The sequence below is a fragment of the Aquarana catesbeiana genome, linkage group LG10 (assembly GCF_042186555.1).
Source record: "Aquarana catesbeiana isolate 2022-GZ linkage group LG10, ASM4218655v1, whole genome shotgun sequence".
Taxonomy (NCBI): Eukaryota; Metazoa; Chordata; class Amphibia; order Anura; family Ranidae; genus Aquarana; species Aquarana catesbeiana.
In genome coordinates, this window is record NC_133333.1 from 173506532 (window position 1) to 173527994 (window position 21463).

At 45.9% G+C, this 21463-nt stretch overlaps 1 protein-coding gene across 1 annotated transcript in view; it reads left to right on the plus strand.

The window, feature by feature from the left end:
* The first annotated feature begins 21056 nt into the window (after positions 1–21056).
* The window catches only part of PRKCZ (protein kinase C zeta), a 608643-nt gene continuing 608236 nt past the window's right edge, over positions 21057–21463 (plus strand). Inside the window, exon 1 of the mRNA XM_073602984.1 lies at positions 21057–21441. The gene's annotated coding sequence lies outside the window, so the exon portion shown is untranslated. The remainder of the gene's footprint in view (positions 21442–21463) is intronic.

Consider the following 21463-nt stretch of genomic DNA (forward strand, 5'->3'; position numbering starts at 1 on the left):
CAGAGCATATTGGGGGCATAGGGGGTGACCGCGAGACCGCCCTCGTAACGTTCTCTGCCGGGTACATTACTATACCCTGAAGGAAGAGATCTTACGCAAGGCCTGGCGCCTGGGCCCACCGGACTTCCACGGATCCTCCATACACCTATACCCAGATCTTTCCCGCAACACGCTATACATGCGGCGAGTGGTCCGCCCACTTCTGGAATTGATTCGCCAAGTAGGTGCAACGTACACCTGGGGCCACCCCTTCAGCATCAAAGTGACCCGGGAGGATGACCACAAATTTATCCTATCAGATCCATACCAGCTTCCTGCCTTCTTCCTCTTCCTGGACCAGGACCCTATCACAGTCCCGAACTGGTTGGATCTTCCAGATGACCGTCAGTGTCTACTGGGCCCTCCCCTACAACATCGTAGACACCCACGGTCTAGATCGGTATCCTCCGGTCCTAGAATACGACGGGCCACGTCACCAGAAGACTGATCCAAACTTTTTCAAATAAGATCTGAACTGGTTCTTTTTTCCATGTAAGGAGGTTACAGATCTTGTCCTGGACTCAGGCCAGGTTTGCCTTAACTATGTTTTCTCTGTTTTGTTCCCCCCCCCCCTTTTTTTTACTTATGTTCCCCTATTGACTCCTGATCATTGTGTCATTTGAATGTTATTATGGTTTAGCAGTTTTGCCTGGCTCGGGGACTCTTTCATTGCCCTCAGCTGGTACAGTTGTGCTTTCTGGGGCTCTGGAAGGGAAGACAATACTGTTGATGTTGCCTATTAATTTGCAGTGGACCCGTTTGGAGCCGGACCGCCCTGGCCCTCATCATGTTCCCACACCATCCTGATTACACTAATAACATCATGACCGCTATGTGTGTTTAGATACACTGGGAGCCTTCTCCTATCAATTGGGTCATTAATACCTCTTTTGGGGGGGACACGGTCTGGGCCCGGGCAGAGCCACTGGTTGCTTCTCAAGGGATTGCTCCTACTCTCATTGTGTTTCTCTAGGCATTTGATTTGGTGTTTCCCGAATACGGTTCCCTGGCTTGTCCTGGGGCTTCCAAGTCTTTCCTCAGTACCAGACCTAAATGTCCCTGTAGCTCAGGACTATTAGACCTTATCAATGGCAACTAATGTGCGTTTACACTGTTATATGAAGCTAAGCTATGACGACGATCATAGATAATGCTGCTATAAAATGTAGTAATTGGGGTGTCCAACCTCTGCATGACCACATGGGAATACTTGAGCCTTTATTATGTCCCCAGCCAGTTCATACCCTGTTCTTCACTGATGTTATTTTTCGTATACTTCTATATTGTTTATGATGCCCAAGGGTACCAATAGTATTAGTTATACACTCTGCTCTTTAATGACCAATAAGTTGAACATTAGATGCCATGGTCATTGGGTATGTTACATTTATGTTATATATGCCTGCTTAGTTGTCGGGATCACAACTCAGCTATCCTAACCTTGTTTTCTCTCCCCAAATAGGATTGGCACAGTTTGTGCCTACCACGTGATATTTCACGAAGTGTTACGTTTTCACGGACACTTTAGTATTCTTTGAGCCACCTTCCCCAGGTGCTCTATCTGACCAACCTCTTTCCCACCTCTCTCCTCCTCCTTTCTCCCTCCCCATCTGTTTTTGACCCCTCTCCCTTTACTCCAGTCCCCCTCTCTATTATATATTTTTTTTCTTTTTTGTGTCACTCTGTCATGGCCCACACGGTGATTTCTCAACCAAGACTACAATTTTGTTCCTACAATGTAAATGGCATCAATAATGCTACCAAAAGAGGACAAATCCTTTATCAAATGCACAAACGCCTAGTAAATGTGTTTCTTCTGCAAGAGACATATTTTCACTCTGCCTCCACTCCTTCCTCTTCCAACAGATATTTCAACAGATGGTTCCATAGTACTAACCCAACCCAGAAAGCCAAGGGAGTATCTATTGCCTTTCATAAGACGCTCCCTATAGAAGTGCTTGATCACCTCTCTGACCCTCAGGGAAGGTATGTTTTTGTGAAATTCATGTTATGGGGCACCAAATTTACGGTAGCTAATATTTACCTTCCAAATGTTAATCAAGTGTCGTCTGCGTTGCAGTACTTGAGGATTCTGTCAGGAGGGTAAGCTCGTCTTGGGAGGGGATTTTAACACCCCTCTAGAACCACTTTTGGATTCCTCCACCTCGCGGTCATGTATTTCATTCCCCAAACTGAGGGCACTGAAACATGCATTCTACGATCTGCGCCTTGTCGACGTTTGGAGGGTGCTGCACCCCACATCCCGTAATTATACCCACTTCTCACAGGTACATCACACTTATAGTCGCATAGACTACCTAATGAGTGATCACAGCTGTCTAGATTGGTCTCCTGAATGTCACATAGACCCTATGGTTTGGTCTGACCACTCTCCTATACACATGACGTTCTCACTCCCCTCCAATTGGTTGCTTACAAATGTGGAGTGTGTGATGAAGGTTACGGATACAATATCTAACTTTTTTGTTGACCATGCCTCGGACACGACATTGCTGCCTTTCCAATGGGAGGCACTAAAAGCAGTTCTACGTGGAACCTTTATCCAAATGGGTGCACGTCTAAAAAAGGAACGTTTTGCCGCCATAAAGGCTGCAATTCAAACACTTAAAAACTTAGAAACTGAACACAAACGATCCCCGACAGAGACAACGCTGGCGGACGTTTCCAAGGCGCGGTCACAACTCAGAGAACTATATGAGACCTCCGCACGCACATATGCAGATAAGCTCGCTTTCCATCAATATAAGTTTCGCTCCTTACATTCGAAAGTATCTTCCACTTTTGTGCCATATTCGGGGGGCACAGGGAGAGTTGGTCTCCTCACCCTCTAAGATGGCTGAGGAATTCAGGGACTTCTATCAATCCCTGTACAATATCCCTACGACTCGACTGACGGGTTCCCCCTCTACCGGGATGGAAGACCAATTTTCCTATGTCTCGGAAACCACGCTTCCTACATTAGATGGTGACACCATTGCTGATCTGGAAACCCCTATCACAGAAGATGAAGTTGCCAAAGCCATAGCGGGTACGCCAAGTGGAAAGAGCCCTGGCCCCGACGGCTTCACTCCTAAGTTTTATAAACTTTTCGCCACCATTCTTACACCTTTTCTAACTAAGATGTTCAACTCTTTGACAGAGGGCTCCATGTTCCCTTCACAAACACTTGAGGCCCACATATCCCTCATCCCAAAGCCGGACAAAGATCCTACTCTTTGAGCAAATGACAGGCCGATATCTTTGATTGGTGTAGATTTGAAAGTCTTTGCTAAAATCCTAGCCAATAGACTACAACCATTGCTACCTGAGATAATACACTTAGATCAGGTCGGCTTTGTGAGTGGCCGCGAGGCTAGGGACAATACCCTTCTTCTAACTAATTATGCCCGGTCCCATAATATCCCATTATGCCTCTTAACAGTCGATGCGGAGAAGGCATTCGACCGAGTAGACTGGCAGTTTCTTCAACTATCCCTGCAACAAATAGGCTTGGGAACTAATATGATAGCGAGAATAATGTCCCTTTTACTCCTCTCCATCTGCCAGGATTAGACGGAATGGTTCACTATCTCCAGCCTTTTCTATCTCTAACGGGACATGCGACAGGGATGCCCACTGTCCCCCCTCCTATATGTTATAACTATGGAACATTTGGCTATTGCTCTGCGTAACAATTCCTCTATCCAAGGCATAACGGTCAGGCCCATTCACACTAAACTCGCCCTCTTCGCAGATGATCTGCTCCTGTTCATGACACACCCACACACATCCTTGCCCTCAATATTGCAAGAGTTCCAGAAATTTGGAGCAGTTAGCAACTTCAAAGTAAATTACAATAAATCAGAAATCCTTAACATATCCATGCATAAGTCGGACTTACAAAGACTCTCAACTACTTTTTCCTTCAAAACTGGTTCCACCTCCATCAGGTATCTCAGAATTCAAATACCGGCGGATGCATCCCAGCTCTTTTCCCAGAACTTTGCCCCCCTACTCCTTAGGACCCAAGCAGATTTATTTACTTATGCGTCCAAACGGCTCTCATGGCTAGGTAGAGTGAATGCCCTGAAAATGGATGTTCTCCCTCGGTTCCTGTATTTGTTTCAAACCATTCCTATACACATAGGTGAGTATAGTAGCAAGTCCTTGTTGCAATCTTGAAACACCCAATACGAGGACAATATGCGACCGGTCTAAACTATGTGGCATGTTCACCAATGCCAGGAGCATGGCGGACAAGATGGGTGAGCTAGAGATACTGTTGTACAAGGAGGATTTGGATTTTGTGGGAATTTCAGAGACCTGGTTCAACAGCTCTCTTGATTGGCTGGCAAACATTCAAGGGTATACCCTATACCGCAAGGATAGAGAGGGTAAAAAAGGGGGAGGGGTATGCCTATATATCAAGAATAATGTACAAGCGAATGTGAGAGATGACATCACTGAGGGAGCTAGAAAGGAGGTGGAATCCTTATGGGTAGAGCTCCAAAGGGATGAAGCTAAGGGGAAAATAATACTGGGAGTATGCTATAGGCCCCCTAACCTGAGGGAGGAAGTGGAGACGGATCTCCTATCACAAATTGGATTAGCAGCAAGGATGGGAAGTGTTATCATAATGGGGGATTTTAATTATCCAGACATAGACTGGGCGGAGGGAACCGCGCATTCATTTAAGGCTCGCCAGTTCCATAATGTCTTGCAGGACAATTTTATGGGTCAGATGGTAGACGCACCAACTAGAAATAAAACATTACTGGATCTACTGATTACCAACAATACAGACCTGATCACAGATGTGGAAATACGGGGCAATTTAGGTAACAGCGATCACAGGTCAATTAGTTTCAGTATAAATCACACAAATAGGAAACATGAAGGGAACACAAAGACACTGAATTTCAAAAGAGCCAACTTCCCTAAACTACAAACCTTGCTAAAAGGCATAAATTGGGATAAAATATTAGGAACAAAGAATACGGAGGAGAGATGGGTTTGCTTTAAGAGCATATTAAATAAGGGCATTAGCCAATGTATCCCATTGGGTAATAAATTTAAAAGAGCGAACAAAAATCCTGGATGGCTTAACTCCAATCTAAAAATGCATATAAAAGCAAAGGAGAAGGCCTTCAAAAAATACAAGGTTGAGGGATCATCCTCAGCATTCAGACTTTATAAAGAATGCAATAAGAAATGTAAGGGTGCAATTAGGACGGCTAAGATAGAACATGAAAGACACATAGCGGAGGAGAGCAAAAAAAATCCCAAGAAATTCTTTAAGTATGTAAACAGTAAAAAAGGGAGGACAGACCATATTGGCCCCATAAAGAATGAGGAAGGACATCTGGTTACAAAGGATGGGGAGATGGCAAAGGTATTGAATTTATTCTTCTCCTCAGTCTTCACGAGTGAATCGGGGGGCTTCAGTAACCAAAACTGCAGTGTTTATCCTCATGACACAACACAGGAAGCACCTCCATGGTTAACAGAGGACGGAATTAAAATTAGACTTGAGAAACTTAACATTAATAAATCACCGGGACCAGATGGCTTGCATCCGAGGGTACTTAGGGAACTCAGTCAGGTGATTGCCAGACCGTTGTTCCTAATTTTTACAGACAGTCTATTGACTGGAATGGTACCAGCTGATTGGAGAAAAGCCAATGTAGCACCAATATTTAAAAAGGGCCCAAAAAACATCCCTGGGAATTACAGACTAGTTAGCCTAACATCAATAGTATGTAAACTCTTGGAGGGGATGATAAGGGATTATATACAAGATTTTAGTAATAAGAACGATATCATTAGCAGTAATCAGCATGGATTCATGAAGAATCGTTCTTGCCAAACCAATCTATTAACCTTCTATGAGGAGGTGAGTTGCCATCTAGATAAAGGAAGGCCCGTAGACGTGGTGTATCTGGATTTTGCAAAAGCATTTGACACAGTTCCCCATAAACGTTTACTGTACAAAATAAGGTCCGTTGGCATGGACCATAGGGTGAGTACATGGATTGAAAACTGGCTACAAGGGCGTGTTCAGAGGGTGGTGATAAATGGGGAGTACTCAGAATGGTCAGGGGTGGGTAGTGGGGTTCCCCAGGGTTCTGTGCTGGGACCAATCCTATTTAATTTGTTTATAAACGACCTAGAGGATGGGATAAACAGTTCAATCTCTGTATTTGCAGACCATACTAAGCTAAGCAGGGCAATAACTTCTCCACAGGATGTGGAAACCTTGCAAAAAGACCTGAACAAATTAATGGGGTGGGCGACTACATGGCAAATGAGGTTCAATGTAGAAAAATGTAAAATAATGCATTTGGGTGGCAAAAATATGAATGCAATCTATACACTGGAGGGAGAACCTCTGGGGGAATCTAGGATGGAAAAGGACCTGGGGATCCTAGTAGATGATAGGCTCAGCAATGGCATGCAATGCCAAGCTGCTGCTAATAAAGCAAACAGAATATTGGCATGCATTAAAAGGGGGATCAACTCCAGAGATAAAACGATAATTCTCCTGCTCTACAAGACTCTGGTCCGGCCGCACCTGGAGTATGCTGTCCAGTTCTGGGCACCAGTCCTCAGGAAGGATGTACTGGAAATGGAGCGAGTACAAAGAAGGGCAACAAAGCTAATAAAGGGTCTGGAGGATCTTAGTTATGAGGAAAGGTTGCGAGCGCTGAACTTATTCTCTCTGGAGAAGAGACGCTTGAGAGGGGATATGATTTCAATTTACAAATACTGTACTGGTGACCCCACAATAGGGATAAAACTTTTTCGCAGAAGAGAGTCTAATAAGACTCGTGGCCACTCATTACAATTAGAAGAAAAGAGGTTTAACATTAAACTACGTAGAGGGTTCTTTACTGTAAGAGCGGCAAGGATGTGGAATTCCCTTCCACAGGCGGTGGTCTCAGCGGGGAGCATTGATAGCTTCAAGAAACTATTAGATAATCACCTGAATGACCGCAACATACAGGGATATGTAATGTAATACTGACACATAATCACACACATAGGTTGGACTTGATGGACGTGTGTCTTTTTTCAACCTCACCTATTATGTAACATACCTAATTCGTACTTCAAGAAACTACGCCAGCTGTTTTCCAAATGTATTTGGAATGTTACCCATCCCAGAATACGGTATGAAACATTATCCCTTCCAAAGGTTCGGGGGGGCGGAGCCCTGGCCACCTCCCTGTACCATAAAGCAGCAGTGCTCACCCGCATACTAGATTGGTTTCACCACTCTTTAACCAAACTTTGGGTTCAGTTGGAAAGTCACATGAACCCAATAGAACTCTCCGCTCTCCCATGGACCTTACCCATGGTCCGGGGGGGTTCGGGCCCTCTCAATTACCTTACCTGTCAAACGATCCAGATCTGGGATCGTATGCTGACCAGAAGGGGCTTATCAAACCACATGGGGCCTATGACTCCCTTTTTTGGGACCCCAGCCTTTCCACCAGCTATGTATGTAACAAGATTCGGTCCATGGCAAAAAGAAGACCATAGGAGACTTGCTCAAATCCTTCGAGCAGACCCCACTTTAAGGACAGATACCCCTACTGGTCTGACCTCCCGACACCCCATGCAGTGGCTTCAGAGACAACAGACTACTTCCTACATCCGGACATTCCCATCCATTCAAGACATCCTTGCTGAACCGACAGGATTTGAGGAACTGCTCATGCAGGCGGAACCTCCAACACATGTGGTATCTCAACTTTACTCCCTCTTGCTTAATATCTCCTCCCCTGACCTCCCACCCTTTACGGTGGCCTGGGAGGCAGAGCAAAAATGTTTTATCCTGACACACAAACTATCCCTAGCCACTAAGACCCAGGAAAAGGGATTCAAATTGGTAACAAGATGGTACAGATGCCCATCGACTATAAACCATTTCAATTCGGCAGTACCAGATACCTGCTGGCGGTGTCTTAGCGCCCGGGGAACCATACTCCACATCTGGCGGGATGCCCTCCTGTGCAGGGGTATTGGCAACAGATCTTCAAACTATACTGCAAACTGATGGTGACCTCTATTCACCCTTCACCTGAGGTGGCTCTCTTATCTATACTCCCTGGAACGTTCAAATCCATCAAAAAAGATGTCTTACGACACTTTCTGGCAGCGGCCAGAGTAGTGATTCCCCGTCATTGGAGATCGACAACCATGCCTTCCCCGGGGGATTGGGCTACTGAAGTGGACCGCATAAGGAACCTTGAACTCTCACCTGGAATTCATGGTCCGTGTTCCGATACTCCTCTGAGTTTATCTCCTGGACTGAACACGGCCTGGATGACGTCGCCCTGGGACCATGATAGAGTGATACTTGTCCCCTATCTTTCTACCCCCTCTTGTCTGCCCCTGCTCCTTTTTCTTTTCTGTATATTTAAATACACCCTTAGGAATCCATCAAGCCAACGTACCATGGCTTCAACTTATCTATTGTTACTGATTCGATGTGTGACCCCTACGTCATATTTTTCATACAGATTTTTGTAAAATTTCTTCCAATGCACTATGTATGGGGCATCTGTGATCCTCTTAACTGAAATGAGGATGAAGGTTACTTTAGCTTGTTTTTTTTTTTTTTTTTTACAGGGATTGCTATCACAAAAGGTCTCCTGGTGGGCCTTATGCACACACTTTCAATCCCTTTATTTGTAACTTAAACATGCATTGGTTCTGACACACACGATGCCTATTGTTGGTGTATCTTATCACTATTTGTAATGTTAAAGATAATATCTGTCTTTCTTGGTTTCTATACTGAATAAAATAAGATTGAATTAAAAATGTGATGGTATTTTGCCCCATTTATTTTTCCTTCTATCCTGACAAGTGCTCCAGTCCCTGCTGCAGAGAAATACCCCCCCCCCCCCATAACAGGATATTACCACTTCAATGTTTTACTGTAGGAATATAGTATTATTTGGATGGTGAGCTGTGTTGGATTTCGGCCAGATACAGTATCTCACAAAAGTGAGTACACCCCTCACATTTTTGTAAATATTTTATTATGTCTTTTCATGTGACAACACTGAAGAAATTACACTTTGCTACAATGTAAAGTAGTGAGTGTACAGCTTGTATAACAGTGTAAATTTGCTGTCCCCTCAAAATAACTAAACACACAGTCATTAATGTCTAAACCGCTGGCAACAAAAGTGAATACAGCCCTAAGTGAAAATGTCTAAATTGGGCTCAATTAGCCATTTTTCCTCCCCGATGTCATGTGACTCGTTAGTGTTACAAGATCTTAGGTGTGAATGGGGAGCAGGTGTGTTAAATTTGGTGTTATCGCTTTCACTCTCTCATACTGGACACTGGAAGTTCAACATGGGACCTCATAGCAAAGAACTCTCTGAGGATCTGAAAAAAAGAATTGTTGCTCTTCATAAAGATGGCCTAGGCAGATGGTGTCAAGCGTGTGCGGCGGCAACCAGGTGAGCTGTAGAAAGACAAGTGTGTCTTGCCTACAGTCAAGCATGGTGGTGGGAGTGTCATGGTCTGGGGCTGCATGAGTGCTGCTGGCACTGGGGAGCTACAGTTCATTGAGGGAACCATGGATGCCAACATGTACTGTGACATACTGAAGCAAAGCATGATCCCCTCCCTTCGGAGACTGGGCCGCAGGGCAGTATTCCAACATGATAACGACCCCAAACACACCTCCAAGAAGACCACTGCCTTGTTAAAGAAGCTGAGGGTAAAGGTGATGGACTTGCCAAGCATGTCTCCAGACCTAAACCCTATTGACCCTCTGTGGGGCATCCTCAAATGGAAGGTTGAGGAGTGCAAGGTCTCTAACATCCACTTTGTGATGCCATCATGGATGAGTGGAAGAGGACTTCAGTGGCAACCAGTGAAGCTCTGGTGAACTCCATGCCCAAGAGGGTTAAGGCAGTGCTGGAAAATAATGGTGGCCATACAAAATATTGACACTTTGGGCCCAATTTAGACATGTTCACTTAGGCGCGTACTCACTTTTGTTGCCAGCGGTTTAGACAATAATGGCTGTGTGTTGAGTTCTTTTGAGGGGACACCAAATTTACACTGTTATACAAGTTGTACACTCACTACTTTACATTGTAGCAAACTGTCATTACTTCAGTGTTGTCACACGAAAAGAGACAATAAAATGTTTACAAAAATGTGAGTGGTGTACTCACTCTTGTAAAATACTGTATATCGTTTAGTGTTGAGGCCAAATAATTCAATTTTAGTCTCATCTATCATCTCAGCTCTATTTGTGTGAAAAAAAAATATATGTAAAAATGCTATTTGGGTACAGTGTTGCAGCCTATCCATGCAGCCTCATTACTACACATTAGTGAAGAAAAAAAAGTACTTATTTGCAAAATTTGATAACAGAAATTAAGAAAACGTTTTTTTATTTTTTTCCCCAAAATTTTTTGAGCTTTTTCATGTATTTAGCAAAAAATAAAAACACGGTGGTGATTAACCACTTCCGGACCGTCTAACTGTAAATGTACGTCATTACTTTGACGTTAAATACCAGGGTTTTGGCAGCATCTAGCTGCCATAACCCCGGTATTTTTTTAAATGGCAGGTGATCCAGCATCCGATAAAACCGGAGTTAGACTTGCCGTTAACTCTTTTTCTAGGAGTCTTCCAGGACAGACTCTGAGACATAGGGCTCCTCCCTTCGGGACAGGAAACATGTACACCCACAATTGTTTAAAGGTGGTCCTCCAGGCCTCCCTCTTCAGTTTACACAAGAACTACTGGAAGGCTCTGCAAGACATAACACACTCACACAACATCAGTAATTACTTTCAACACCAGTCAAGGGAAAAAACACCGGGTGGGAACCAGGCTGTCCTGGAAGACTCCTAGAAAAAAGTTATCAGTAAGTCTAACTCCGGTTTTCTCCTTTTGTCTTCCAGGACAGCCTCTGAGATGATAAGCAAGAAACTTACTTTGTCAGGGTGGGACCACTGCCTGGAGGACCTTTCGCCTGAATGTCTGTTCCTTATCAGATAATAAGTCCAGACGGTAATGCCTTGCAAACGGGGAGAAGTTGGACCACGTTTTTGCTTTGCAGATATTGCTTGGAGAGGTACTGGCCCTCTCTGCCCATGAAACGGAGACTGCCCTGGTCGAATGTGCCTTAACTAGGGGTGCTTGCTTCTCTTCTAATGCATATGCCTCCATAATTGCCATTCTAATCCATTTTGCAATGGAAGACTTAGACGCCTTACATCCTTTGCGAGCCCCCATAAAGTTAACAAATAGAGAATCTGACTTCCTGAAGCTCTTAGTGACCTCCAGATAAGCCAAAAGGCTTCTCCTAACATCAAATAAACTAAAGGTTCCTTCCTCATCTACCCCTGAGGTGGAAAAAAATGTTGGTAAAATAATGTCCTGCGATCTGTGAAATGCAAACGATACTTTAGGGAGGAAACTAGGATCTGTTTTAAGCACAACCCTATCCTCCAAAATTAACAAAAACGGCTCTCGAATCGAGAGAGCCTGTAAATCACTCACCCTTCTGGCTGAAGTGATATCTATCAAAAAACTGCTTTAAGTACCACTTAATCTCTGATTTCTCCAGGGGTTCGAAGGGACTACCTGTAAGTGCCCTGAGAACCAAGGTCAGAACCCAAGTGGGGCAGACTCTAACACTTACCGGCCTGGACCTAGAGAGGGCCTTGAAGAAATTCTTAACAAATCGATTGTGCTGTAGTGAGATTTGAAGGAAAACACTCAAAGCAGCGGACTGTGCTTTTAACGTGCTAATGGAAAGGCCTAGCTCTGCTCCTGCCTGGAAAAAGTCCAGGACTGCCGGAATCCCAGGTTGTTCTAGCCCCTGTTCTTCTAACCAGGAGTTGAACCTTCTCCACACCTTGGCATAAATTGTCCTGGTTACTGGCTTGCAGCAGTTTAGAAGAGTTTTAATCACTCTGAAAACCCCTGAGCCCTCAACAATTGTTTCCGTCAGATACCAGGCTGTTAGTCTGAGGCTCTCTACCTGAGGGTGCAGGATAGGACCCTGGGAGACCAGATCCTCCCTGACCAGAAGAGGTAACAGAGGATATATAGCAAGCCTCCTCAGGTTGGCAAACCAGGGTCTCTTCGGCCAAAACGGAGCTATAAGAATGAGGTCCGTTGTTTCAGTCAAAAACTTCTGGAGAACTGCAGCTATCTCTCTCTGAGCGAAAGGCATAGCAAAGGCTGAATTGCCACGCATTGGCAAATGCATCTATCCCTCTGGCTTGATCCCGCGAATGGAGGGAGAAGAATCGCGTGACCTTCTTGTTGCCCTCTGAGGCAAAGAGGTCCACCTCTGGCTGTCCCCAACATTGCACAATCTCCTCGAACACGTCCATGTTGAGGGACCATTCATCCTGTCTTATTCGTTGGCGGCTGAGAAAATCCACCAGCGAATTCTGAGACCCTTTCAGATGAATGCCCATCAACGAAGTCAAGTTTACCTCGGCCCAACAAAAAATCTTGTTTGCTATAAACTGCAGAGCAGGACTCCTGGTCTCCCCCCTGCTTGTTTACATAAGAGACAGCTGCCAAATTGTCTGTCCGCACCTGTAGGTGCTGTCCCTTTATCCGAGACTGGAAGGTCTCTATAGCCCTCTGAATCGCTAAGAGCTCTCTCTGATTCAAGGATCATCTAGCCTCCACTGGACACCAAGTTCCCTGAGCTAAGGCTCTCTCCAGATGGGCACCCCAGCCGAAAGCACTGGCATCTATCGTCATCACTAGGGCTGAAGGTCTGGCCCATAAAAGACCCCTGTCTAAATTGTGATGGGCTCGCCACCACCACAGTGCCCTATTGATCTTGGATGACAGGGGCATAGGCTGATCTAAGCTCTGCTTGCTGCCATCCCAGCAATGTAGCATGAGACCTTTGCAGCAGACGCTGATGAAGTCTTGTCCAAGGGACCGCTGGGAAACAGGACGTCATCATCAGACCTAGCACCCTCATGACCTCTCTGATCTGGGCTCCTTGATTGGTCTGAAGCTGTGCCACTGCTTGTCCAATTTTCTCGATCTTTTCCATAGGAAGAAAGATCTTCATCTCTAGTGAAGAGATTCTGTGCCCCAAATACTGGACCTCCTGTGTAGGGTTCAGTTGAGACTTGTCCCCATTGATCAGCCAACCGAGGAACTGCAGGAAGTTCTTTGGCAGCTGCTGGAAGATATGGGTGACAAATAGCAGATTGTCCAAGTAGGGGATCACCGTAATGGCCCTGATTCTTAATGGGGCTAAGGCCTCTGCCAGGACCTTCGTAAAGATCCTTGGAGAGGAAGACAGTTCGAAAGGTAGTGCCCAGAACTGAAAGCGAAGAGCTTCCGAATTCACTCTGACTGCCAGCCTGCAAATTTTTCAAAGTCTTGATGTATCAGGATATGCAGGTAGGCATCCCTGAGATCGATCGCTGACATGTGGCAACCTGGAAACAGGAGATTTGTTACTGTAAAAATAGACTCCATCCTGAAGCGTTTGTATTTCACAAACCTGTTTAGAGGGCAGAGATTTAGGATCAACCTGAATTTTCCAGATGGCTTTTTTACCACAAACACGTGGGAATATACTCCCTGACAGCATTCCTTCTGAGGCACCTGCATAAGGACCTTCTGATCCACCAAATCCCCTAACAAAAGACTTAGAGCTTCTACCTTCTTCCGATCCCTGGGTAACTGGGTGATCTGAAAACTGCGAGGGGGAATGGAATTGAACTCCAACTTGTAGTCGTCCTCCATGTTGTCTAATATGAACGGGCTTGAAGTTGTAGCGGTCCAGCGCGAGAGGAAGTTCCCCAGTCTCCCTCTCACCAGGACGCAGGAGTCACTGGATGTCAGGGCTGGGCTCAACCCTTCCTTCTCAAAGCTGGCCGCTCAGCTGTGGGCTAATTGCCAGCTCCTATCTCTCCACGGTGACTCACCTGTTGATAATATCCTGCTCGTCAGTCCTGCCTACTTAAGCCGTCTAGTCCAGATGATTTATGCCTTCGCCTTGGTCACATCTCTACAGACGCTCTCCTGTGTTCCTGTTAAAGACTTGCTTGGCTGACATTCCTTCTGGCTCCAGATCCTGCTTGCTGTTCTACTACGCTCATCTCTGACTCCCTGACGTTTTGGCTTGTCTGACTATCCGTTCCGGTTCCTGAACTCTGGCTATGTTTTGACTACGTTTACTCTGCTTACCTTTTTTTATTATTATTAAACAAGTGTGATTTAACTGTACTTCTGTCTCAGTCTGATCAATGGTTTCTGACAGTAGGAGAAGGCCATGAATTCAGAAAATGCAGTCAATCCACTTGTTGGTAATATTTTTTCAGATTGGATGAGCAGGATCACCACATGGATCAGTTTGCCATGGCGTTACAAAGGCTCCTGGGTCGCACGGCTCACCTGGAATCTGCCACTGTGGCTGCTCCGGTACAACCTGTGTTGCAGGTCGTCCCTGCTTCGGATCCAGTCTAATGCAGAGGGTTTCCCAACCAGGTTGAAATATACTTTGAGATGCTGCCCCAGGCGTTTCCCACGGACAGAAGCAAAGTAGGTTTTGTGATATCTTTGCTGAGAGAGCCTTCTATGGGCAAACCCTCTATGGGAAATGCAAAAACCTGTTGTCTTGAGTTACCCAGAGTTTGTGGCTTCTTTTAAAAGGCTAATTGACGTTCCTGCATGCTCCGCTTCTGCTGCCAAGTGCCTCATGTCCATCAAACAGAGTATGAGAACTGTTGCCGATTATGCCATTGAATTCCGTACACTGGCAGCAGAGGTTGCTTGGAACAATGAGGCCCTAGTGGCTGTCTTTTCTCATGGTCTCTTGGATACCATCAAGGATGAGATAGCAGCCTGAGATATACCCACTGAGCTGGAGAAGTTGATCACGTTTGCCATCCTCATTGACTCCAGATTCAGAGAAAGACTCCCTTTTAAGGAGCGCTTGCGGAAGCCTCCTGTACATTTGTCCCTGAACTTTGCAGTCCCACCCTTGCCTCCCTCACCTCCCATACCTCCTGGTACTGAGTTGGTCTGTGAAGATGAACCCATGCACTTGGGCTTCATGCGTCACTCTGCGGATGAGAGAACCCATAGGAGGAGGAAAAGATTGTGCCTTTATTGTGACCAGGCAGGTCAATTTTGAAGTCTTGTCCTACCCGTCCAGGGAACACCCGAACCTTGAGGTCCTGTCACGGACAGACCTTAGGTGGCGTTGTTTTGTCCCCAGTTACCCAGAAGGATAAGCCCCTGGTTTCGGTTACCCTTTCTTGGGCTGAGTCGTCCGTCGAGATACAGGCTCTAATCGAGTGTGGGGCTGCAGGCCTGTTCATTGATGCTGCCTTTGTATCGAAGCACTTGATTCTGCTGCAGCTGCGTGACACTCCACTTGTCATTGAGGCTCTTGATGGGAGACCTCTACAGCCTGCCCATGTGACTCATGAGACTGTTTCATTGTCCATGGCCGTAGGGGCTCTTCACCATGAGATAATCCAATTCCAAGATATTTCCTCACCTAAGTTTCCGCTGGTTATTGGTTATCCTTGGTTACAGGGGCACAACCCCTCTTTTGATTGGCTCCTTGCCGGTTCTCTCCTGGTTGCCACAATGCAGTAAGACATGCTTCCAGAAGGTAGCCAAGGTCCTATGCACATCTTCACTCTCCTCCCTGCCGGAGGAGTACAGCGATTTTAGCGATGTCTTTGACAAAGGTCAAGCCGGTAGTTTACCTCCACACCGGTCGTATGATTGCGCAATTGACCTTCAACCTGGTGCCATACCCCCTCGTGGCCGGGTTTACCCTTTGTCGGTTTTGGAGGATAAGGCCATGGAGGAGTATGTTGCAGACGCACTTTCTCGAGGTTTCATCTGCAAATACTTCTCTCCTGCTGGTGCTGGTTTCTTCTTTGTGAAGAAGAGTGGTGAACTGAGACCTTGTATTGATTATAGAGGTCTCAATTGTTTCACGATTAAGAATGCCTATCCCATTCCATTGATTACGGAGTTATTTGACTGCCTCAAGGGAGCAACGGTTTTCACAAAGCTTGATCTGAGAGGGGCATAAAACCTCATGAGGATTAAGGAGGGTGACGAGTGAAAAACTGCGTTTAATACCAGAACAGGCCATTATGAGTACCTTTGTAATGCCCCGGCAGTTTTTCAGGAATTTATTAACGATGTCCTCCGAGATTTGTTGCAGTTATGTGTAGTGGTTTATCTCGACGATATCCTCATATTTTCCAAGTCCCTGGAGAGCCACCACACAGATGTCTGTTGTGTGCTTCAGAAACTAAGAGAGAACAATCTCTATTGTAAACTGGAGAAGTGCGAATTCCATCGTGAAGAGGTTAATTTCCTGGGTTACCTCATTTCCACTGCTGGTTTTTCGATGTACCCAGAGAAACTTTCAGCAATTCTACAGTGGCCCTGACCCGTGGGTTTACATCCTCTGCAGCGTTTTCTTGGCTTTGCCAACTATTTTCGGAAGTTTCGTAACTTCTCATCTCTGGTCAAGCCCCTGACTGATATGACCAGAAAGGATGGTAACCCACAGAGTTGGTCTCCAGAGTCCATTAAGGCCTTTGAGAGTCTCAAGGCTGCCTTTGTTTCTGCTTTTGTGTTGAAACATCCTGATCCTACGTTACCTTTCATCCTTTAGGTTGATGCTTCTGAGACTGGAGTTGGTGCCCTTCTATCTCAACCTCCTACCTCTGAGAGCGATATGCATCCTTGTGGCTACTTTTCCAAGAAATTGTCACCTGCGGAGTGCAATTACGAGATTGGTGACATTCTCATTTTAGCCCAAATCGTGCAGCTCTAATGTGAGGTATTTCTGCGAATGTCAGAGCGAGAGCAATAATTCTAGCACTAGACCTCCTCTATAACTCTAAACTGGTAACCTGTAAACATTTTTTAAGCATCGCCTATGGAGATTTTTAAGTAACGTTGTTTGTCACCATTCCACGAGCATGTGCAATTTTAAAGCATAACATGTTAGGTATCAATTTACTCGGCATAACATCATCTGTCACATTTTACAAAAAAATTGGCTAACTTTACTATTTTCTTATTTTTTTATTTAAAAAAAAGTGTATTTTCCCCCCTAGAAAATTGTGTTTGTAAGATCGCTGCGCAAATACTGTGTGACATAAAATATTGCAACGATCTCCATTTAATTCTCTAGGGTCTCTGCTAAAAATATATATATATATGGTTTAAAATTACTGCGCTGTCCCTAAAACCAGTGATACCAAATGGGTGATTGAAAGCAAGAAATAATAAATGTGAACAGCTGCGACTTTGCTGCAAGATACAAACATCAATATACAATTTTCCAATATCAAGCCGCGCTGTGATCTAAACAAGTGACACATGTTACTGTGACATTATACACATAAAACAGTAAAAAAATGACTGATCAAATAATGAATGATAGTCCTTTTAAATTGATATTCAATATCCTCAATGTGATTATCGCACACAACACCCAAGAGTAATGATAAGAGAAAAGGATTTGTCTTCCACCTCCACACAGACTGCCGCTTACCAGCTCCAATGGATCTCTTAATTATAGGAGATTGTATGCGCCTGTGGCTTGATACCCAGGCCCGGCCTTTTAGTTGATTCACAATCACGATCTCAGCGATTTAGCGTATGTTTCCCAACCAGGAGGTTAAGGCAGATGTTTCCCAAAAAAGAATAATATAAAAGCTTCCATAGCGTAAAACAGTACAGTATTTATTATTTAAAAAAGGTAACAGGTATTTGACTTACATTTAAGTAAAACTTAATATGCAGAATGTAAGCATCAAAGCAGAATAAAAAAAATAAAGCCGACCGGCTCTCTGTGGCTGCCCGTGGTTCCGGGACTTCCGTGTATCGCGGTTCCTCCCCTGAGATGCGGAGCTCCATGTCTCAGGGGTGGAGCGACGTGCTGACGTCACCGTGATACACGGAAGTCCCAGAACCATGGACAGCTACAGAGAGCTGGTCGACTTTATCTTTTTTATTCTGCTTTGATGCATACATTCTGCATATGAAGTTTTATTAAATGTAAGTTACCTTTTTTATACAATAAATACGGTACTGTTCTACGCTATGGAAGCTTTTATATTATTCTTTTTTGGGAAACATCTGCCAATAACCTCCTGATTGGGCTACATACCATGGGCATAGCATAAGGGGTTGCAGGGGTCACAATCGCAACCCCGCCCCTAACTCCAGGGGGACCCTGCAGCCTTCCTGTCATATTATCATATCCTCCACAAAATCCAGCTCTGATCTGCCCTAGAGCCCCACAGCCACGCTCCAGTACTGGGCTTCCACAGTCCACACCCCTCTGTTCCCATTGGCTGGGGAGAAGCTGTGAGCCATTTAATAGAGAGGAGCACAAGGTGAGAACAGCCCAGGATGGGGAAGTGTCTGTGCTGTTTGCTGTCAACATGAAATGGTAACCAAGCTCAATGAGGCAAGAGGAGGAGAGTGCCATCCTGTAGCCACGATGGGACTGATGTCACTGGTGAGGTATGACACTGCTCAGTGTCTCCTAGTCACCAGCTGGGATTCTCTGTACCCCCACCTGTGGATGTCTACTTACCCCACTTCCCTGACAACTGGGGAAAAACACACCTCCGGAGGTTGACCTTTTCCCAACACCTGCCAACACTGACAAAGAAAGCTTCGAAAATTGTTAAAACAAATCCCTTAACACCTCCTCTGGGGGCCCCTAAAGGTCTGCAGGCTCCAGATTTTGTGTCACATGGCTTTGCGCCCTCCCAGATCTAAGTTGCCCCCCCCCCCCCCAAAGTTCCCTGACCACCCCCTCCACCCTGCATGCTATGCCCGGCTGCTGAGCTCCTTTCCCATTACAGCACTCTATACTGTTCCTCCTCCCCAGGGCTGAAATCACATTCCTTTACAACACAGCCAGTTAGCCATGATCTGCACAGCGTGTATCTGCCTACTGCAAATACACCGCCGTTCCGACCAGAGAATTTCACAGGTCAGAAGGGAAACATAAAACCCAGATACACCCTGTGAAGACTGACAGACTGTGTTAAAGGAATGTGATTTCAGCCGTGTGTGTGTGTGTGTGTGTGTGTGTGGGGGGGGGGGGGGGGTGAGCTGTCTACAGTGCTGGGATGGGAAAGGAAGACTGCCATGTGACCTGCCAGGGGTCCCTGTCCTCTGATTCTCCAGCTGTGATCCCTGTCCTCTGATTCTCCAGCGGTGATCCCTGTCCACTGATGTAAAGAGGAACTCTGGGAACTCAAAACTCTTAAGCCACTTTGAGTATCTTGGCATTAGGTGGATGTATCTGCACACACGTTGGAAGTAGTAGGGGGGGAGCCCAGATCAACTTTTGCATCAGGGCCCACAAGCTTCAAGCTATGCCTCTGCTACATACTATTGCTTAATCGCTGAGATCGTGATTGTGAATCAACTAAAAGGCCGGGCCTGGGTATCAAGCCACAGGCGCATACGTTCTCGTATAATTAAGAGATCCATTGGAGCTGGTAAGCGGCAGTCTGTGTGGAGGTGGAAGACAGATCCTTTTCTCTTAGAGCCCTTTCACACTGGGGCGGGGGGCGGCGTCGGCGGTAAAACGCCGCTATTATTAGCGGCGTTTTACCATCGGTATGCGTCCGCTAGCGGGGCGGTTTTACCCCCCGCTAGCGGCCGAGAAAGGGTTAAATACCACCGCAAAGCGCCTCTGCAGAGGCGCTTTGCCGGCGGTTTAGCCGCGCTGTCCCATTGATTTCAATGGGCAGGAGCGGTATACACACCGCTCCTTCACCGCTCCGAAGATGCTGCTGGCAGGACTTTTTTTTAGCGTCCTGCCAGCGCATCGCTCCCGAGGGCTTTCACACAGGAATACATGCAGCGGCACTTTCGGGTCGGTTTGCAGGCGCTATTATTAGCGCAATAGCGCCTGCAAACCGCCCCAGTGTGAAAGGGCTCTTATCATTACTCTTGGGTGTTGTGTGCGATAATCACATTGAGGATATTGAATATCAATTTATCAATTTAAAAGGACTATCAATCATTCATTATTTGATCAGTCATTTTTCCCTGTTTTATGTGTATAATGTCACAGTAACATATGCGTCATTTGCTTAGATCACAGCGCGGCTTGATATTGGAAATTATATATATATATATATATATATATATAAAATGTTTGGGGGTTCTAAGTAATTTTCTAGCAAAACATACTGATTTTAACTTGTAAACAACAAATGTCAGAAATAGGCTTGGTCCTTAAGTTGTTAAATACCACCAAAAGAAAGCTCAATTTGTGGGAAAAAAATGATAAAAATGTCATATGGGTACAGCGTTGCGTGACCGCTCAATTGTCATTCAAAGTGAGACAACGCTGGAAGCTGAAAATTGGCCTGGGTAAGAAGAAAGTGAAAGTGTCTGGTACTGAAGTGGTTAAATATCACCAGAAAGAAGCTCAGTATCAAAGAATGATACAAATGTCTATTGTGTACAGTGCTGCATGACTGAGTAATGGTCAAGTCAAACTATCAGAGAGCTGAAAACTATCCAGGGGGTGGAGCGCTCTGTGTGGGCACGGGTGCTCTTTAAGGCTCTTTCCTTGTGAGCTGCAATGACCATGATAGGAAGGTCGGGTGTGTGGGCTGGTTTCTGGTGAATGAATGACCCATGAGAGTGTGTGAGGAATGCGGGCGGTGTATGAATTCCGGGAAGATGTGATGAGGAGAGTGTCAGCCGTGTGATGTAACCACATTCCTCACACTGACAGCTCCCTACACACAACTCAAGAGTTACTGACCCGCACCGCCGCCCGTCCTCGCCCGCCCTCTCATTGGTTGCAGGTGTAATCCGCTTGACCCTCATTGGTTAATCCTTGTAATCTTCAACCAGGTAATTGATACTCTCAGCCTATTGGAGGCAGCTCTCTTGCCGGCCGCGCTGACTGGCTAGAACGGCCGCTCCGTTACGGCGCGATTGGTTGGCGATGTGAAGCGGCTCTTTGCCATTGGCTGAGAGAACCACTACAGTTATTCCGCCATATTCCGGGAGTCCGGTGTTCTTCGGACGGGGCAGTATAGGCGGGTTGTCCGGAGGAGTTGCTGCCGTGTGGGCGTAGCGGAGCCCCGAAGCGGACAGAGTTGCCGTAAACTTGGCTGGAGTTGATTATTTCAAGGACTGCCCGGGCTCCGCAGGTGGATAAGGAAAGTCTTCAGATGACATCACGGAGAAGCGAGTGCTGTTCCCGGCCCTGGCTGTAGGGGGCGCAGTTTCGTCATATGGGTGGCCAGTGCTCATTGCACCATGTCCTGCTTTCTGCTCCGCTTTCCTCCAGGGGCCACAGCCGGCTCAGGTGATTGCTAACAGATCCCCGCACCCCAGGTAACTTCACACTGTCATGTTT